Genomic DNA, 6,000 nt, shown 5'->3' with positions numbered 1-6,000 from the left:
AGCGAATATTTTACTAAAGACACAAATCAATACCTAAATGATAATGATCGGAGAGAGTTAATTGATGGCTATGTCCTGAACTGCTCATTAATTACTATAATTCTTCGACATATTCTCAATAGTTATTCATTTGTGAGAAAAACCCTTCATATACGAGTTCATTGAGATAGAGAATAATACTTAAATGCCATAAAGAACAGCTAAAAAATGGATTCTACTGCGAGAACTGATATTTAAACTTAATCGGTCTGAATGGATTGTATTTTATCACGCAAAGATCATACAAAATATTAATTACACTGAGAAATAAATTAGTCCTGAAAGGCTAGATACACACAAGTTCGTTGGTTTACTATCGAATAGAGAAAAAATTTCCGTTTACTTACATTTAAATGGTCAGTAAACAGTAGATGGGTCAATGATGCTGACAAACTGTATTCTTCTAATCCCTTTTTGCCAGTCTCCACTGCAAAAAAGGGATCATTTTCCTCTTCCATGGAGTACGTCAACGTAAATTTGCTTGTAAAATAAGATTTTATAGCACAGCTTAAGTCACAAAGTCAAAAATACAGTACCTACGAATGTGTACACACAACCGTACACAACTTTAGTGGCGATGGCTGTGGGCGCTGTAAGTCACATGTTATATAAGATGGCCGCCGGTCGTTATGGCGCAAGTTTCGAAATACGATTTTCCAGGTCCAAGTATATTTCTCGTTGTTGTTTTCCGCAGTTCCCAGCTTTGCAGCTGTCTCCTGGGGGGTTCGTTTAGTAATAATGCAGGCAGATTAGTTTATCACGTTTTACAGATTAAAAGAGTCATGGCATAATAAGACAGGGAATTAGGGGATAGGGATATGGGAAGGGTTGAGGGCACATCTGGGGAGGCGGTGTTTTGGTTTCAGCGGAGGTTCGTAGTCCCAAAGATTTTTTAACAGTGCATTATTTGTTTTATCAAATGTAAGGGCAAATTTTTCTAGAGCAGATTTTAGTTTCGCTAGAATAGAAATACGATTTTTAATCTGTTATTATTAGATAAGTACGTAATATAATGGTTCCAACGAAAAATATAATAATTATCATTGTGGAGGAAATTTGTAAATGCTATAATCACCAATTCCAAACTATAGGTGCTTGTATTCGACAGAAAACCCATATTAATAATGAGCGAAAACCAAAACTTGAAGGAAAAACTTCGAATGCCAATTCGAATAATTTTTGCATTCAGAGTTGCTATTTGTATTCAGTTAGTTTTTATCAATGAATTTGCTGTAACTGCATTGGTATTGTGCAAATCTGAATGCAATAATGGTTACAATTTTATATTATTGTTATTAAAGCTCTGTAACAGAAAATCCTATGATCATCCCATTCGGACATTTTTCGGATCATCCGACTTCGGATATCCGTGGGAGATCCGACGGATATCCTGATTGCCGGCAGACCTAGATAGGACATAGCGGACCTGAAGCGGATATTCTGCTTGCATTGCTATATGCTTGCATTCGACAGAAACCCCGTATTAAAAATGAGCGAAAACCAAAATTTGCAGGAAAAACTTCAAATGTTAACTCAAATATTTTTTTGCAGTCAGAGTTGTTATTTGTATTCATTTAGTTTTCTTCAATGAATATGGTACAACTGCATTGGTATCGTGCAAATCTGAATGCAATAATGGTAACAATAGTATATTATTGTTATTATAGCTCTGTAACAGAATATCCTATGATCATCCCATTCGGACATTTTTCGGATCATCCGGCTTCGGATATCCGTGGGAGATCCGACGGATATCCTGATTGCCGGCGGACCTAGATAGGACATTGCGGACCTGAAACGGATATCCGTAGGATATCCGGTGTTGTTAGGGGTAGCTTCATTCTGGGCACTCTTCAGAGAAACACAAATTTACATATGTCCATGATCATGCTAACTCTAAAAAAGATTAGACTTAATGAATGCTTTACTATTCTCTCTGATGACTTTGGCATATCATCCAGCACAGCTAGTAGGACGTTTCATGATGCTGTTCCAAAAATATCCCAATGTATGAAACAGCTCATTATATGGCCAGCCAAGAAAAAGATATTAGATTTACTGCCCATACCATTTCGATCAAGGTATAGCCATGTGCAATCAATTATTGATTGCTTTGAAGTAGAGATAGAAAAACCATCGGACCCTGTTAAACAAGCTCTAACGTGGTCAGAATACAAGTCTGCAAATACTCTGAAGTACTTGGTGTCTAGCACACCTGATGGATTAATAAATTACGTATCTAAGGGCTTTGGAGGTCGGATATCTGATTCACTGCTTGTAGAGCAATGTGACTACTTTAAATACTTGCCTTCTCATTGTGCTGTGATGGCTGATCGGGGTTTCAAACACATTGATAACTTTCTTGGTACAAAAGGCTGCACATTAATTCGACCCCCCAGTGTTAAGTCTGAAGTTAAGAGCACCAAAAAGGAAGTAATGGAGACGAAAAAAATTGCCAGCTTGAGGATTCATGTTGAGCGAGTTATCAGACGCATTAGGGAATTTAAAATGTTAGTTCCTCATGCCTGTATAGATCACAATCTTATTACCTTGATGGATGATGTGATTATTATATCTTGTGGCTTAATTAATCTTCAGGATCCTTTGATAAAGTAGCATTTAGAAAAAATTGTGACAATGAAAGGGAGTGCAAATTAAATTTATTACAAAAATATAACAAGAAGGATATGGGGCCAGTTCTGGGGTAACTAAAAAAACTAATCATGTTTACAACTATTAAAAAGAATAGGAAAAATATTTCATATTTTATTATATTATATTATTATTATATTATAGATTCATTACAAAGTCATGGTCATACTCAATCCATAGACAAGAAATATTCTTTGTCTTCTCAAAATCAGGAGCAGCAACACAAAGTGCAGCTCTTTTTTTCTTTGAGAAATGCATTTGGAGTTGCATCTGTGCCATATACCTATTGACTGGTTCGTTTTCTTTTATGTAATTTTTGATTGTGTCCACTTTAGTGGGACATTTCACTTCCAAAATGAAGTCAGGGCCAACTGCATCTGGGGAAGCTCCCATTATGGGAATTTCACTGCAGAGTATTAGTCCTGTTTTCATCAGCTTCAACCCAAGCTTCTTCTCCATGGTTGTTATTACTTGGGCCTCAAGGGAAGAACCCCTCCTCATAGCCTTCGTTGGCCTTATTTTAATAGCTCCCACCACCCTTTCCACTAATGTTCCATTATCAGTTGCGCAATGGGCTGCTTCATGCACCTTTGAGGCAGTTATACGCATGTAGCGTAGCTCATGCCAAAGTGGAGTTTCACTCTGCCTTATGGTGGAAGCAGCAGCTTCATTAATCAGCCTTTGGGGCATATTATCTCTTGCAAAGGCCATGAATTTTTCGCTGCTTATCCCCCCTGTTTCCCGAAATCTCTGCATTAGACCATGCAGGCTTAAGCTATTTGTATCATTACTTTCACTTTGAAAGTATCTTGACAACTGATTTTCAACTTTAAACTTCTTTCCCTGAGCAACAATTTCATCCAAGAATGTATTATCATTTTTCACCACATCTCTTTCCTTCTTTCTTGTCCTCCCCAGTTCTGACGAGGTGATAAACTTTCTGCTGCTCCCAACACTCGCCAGCTCTGAACGCTTCCAATAACATTTTACCTCGGTTGTGGCCTTTTCTTCACTCCTTCTGTGCACCCACATGAGGAAGGCAATAGCATGCTTACATCCTCCTGAAAATGGTTAAACTATAGACATTAGAATTAGTTTTGACCATGCTAATGTCATTCGAGTGAGGTTATGGAATGAAGTTTGACTGTGTATACTTACAAGTGAATATGAAAATATACTGAGATGGTTACAACATGATAAAAAGTAGCAAGTGTTTAGGATCTTAAAAGAAACTAGTCACTAGCGTGTTTGTTATTGTCATTAATATCAATTGTATATAACAGAACATGTAATAAAAGCCTAATTTATTTTATTTTACTGACTACTTTATATAACTTGGTGCAAGATGCGGAGACTAAAAGTAGGAAGGGTATTGTACTTAACTGAGTTAAAATAGTGCTAAACCTGATATATACATCTGGTCAAGGTGAAAAATGTGGAAAGGGATCAGGAGGGAAAATAGGAAGGACACTTTAATTGAAGTTTTAGCGGCGTTAGTATAGCTCTAAGAGCTTCTTTGTCTACACACTGCCTTGGGATGTGTTAGCAGATGCTAATTCAGTAATTTAGTAAAAATGGCCTATTTCTGTGCAATAATTCGGCAGGACCTATAGCATACTGTATGTGCAGTTACTAATCCAAAAGCTTGAAAACTGTTCCTGTTGGTCTAAGAGGAGGAGAATGTAATTAACTGAGTTCAGAGGATGTATACACCTCATCAAGGTAAAACATGTGTCAAGAGCTAAAGAGTAGAGTTAATGGAGGGCACGTTACATACAGGTATCACCTTGTAGATGGAAGGTAACATTATAATAGCCAAATGGGAGAACATATGAGCTTAAGTTCTATTAAAATTCTGGTACAATTAAAAACAAGTTCCTAAAAATCCACCCTTTCACTTAGCTAATTAAAATTTATACATGAATGGTACTGAATGAGATAAGTGATGCTCAATATTTTTCGTGATATAGCTAGTATTAATAGATATATTTATTATATATATTTATTATTTATTATATTTAATAGGACCATAGAGTAAGAATATACTTACCAGATGAGGCCGGACAATCTTGACACTCCACACTGTCTACTTTAGGCTTTAATTCATCCACAACCAACTCCATGGAATATTGCTTAGCTCTAACTTTATGTTCAGGGCACAACTTCCCTTTAACAGTGCATTTTCCATCTGCATGCTTTACTTGCACGTATCCCACGGCCTGATCTCCATAGCATTCTCTAGAAGCTCTGAGAAATATCATAAGGTAATAGCGATAACAGCAGCCTCAGATTTAAATTATACACCTTTACACAGTGCAAATACATTAACATTAGAAATAAAAATAGATCTCGATGGATTAAATTTTTACGCCAATGAAGGGGAAAAATTAAGATTACATGGTTAAATTTTCTATTATAAGGAAATTTGAAAATCATTAGTGTCATGTTATGAGACACATTTTTTTTGCTAAATGCCGAATCGTATTTTTAGTGAGTGAAGACGCTGTAGTAATTCAGAATTATTTAGGCATTAATCATACCTGAAACATATGTGTACATTAGTCTATTATTTCATTACTTATATTCTAACAACTATGGAGCTGATATAAGAGAACCGCATGATAAGTTTGGTATTAAAATTATGACCAACTAATAATTAACCGCTGATGAAGGATAGTTTATTTGATTTAAAAAATAAGTATTTATAAACAGAAAACAATGTTAATATTTAAAATTTTTCCTATGCATTAAATAGCTTGCTTACCTGTTTGCTTTCACTCCATGCATCTCGGCGGCGACGAAAGAATCACTGTTTTTAAGGAAGGCGGCCACCATGAAGGAGTCAACCATCGGTAAATTGTCTGACTGCGCCTTCTTAAATCCCACTTCAGTCATTTTGTCAATCAGTTTTCTTTTCACCTAATTCCTCCAACAATCCCCTTCTTTTTCCATCAACAACTCCCTAACGACATTAAAGGTCTGTATTCATTGAAAAACAGCAGTATTTAGACATCGAATTTTACGGAGAACTGAGGCCACTGAGACTGAAGATCGTTCGGTGACGTCAGGCCAATGAGAAAGCGTTTCGGGTCACGTGACTTTCGTCCATTTTTTTTTAGAATTTCATTTGCATTTTACAGCATCTGTAATTGACGTAGACTACTTTGGCTTATATATTCGGATTGGTGAGAAAATTCTCTATAAGATAGGCTACAATAACGGGAGAAACAAAGTTCATGCATGTTCCCCATTGTACCAGTGGCAGTTGCATTAAAAAATACTGCAATTTACGTTATTTAATGACTTTAA

Source organism: Ischnura elegans, chromosome 7, assembly GCF_921293095.1.
Source record: "Ischnura elegans chromosome 7, ioIscEleg1.1, whole genome shotgun sequence".
NCBI lineage: Eukaryota > Metazoa > Arthropoda > Insecta > Odonata > Coenagrionidae > Ischnura > Ischnura elegans.
The sequence above is the reverse complement of the archived record's forward strand: the minus strand, read 5'-3'. Positions refer to the sequence as shown.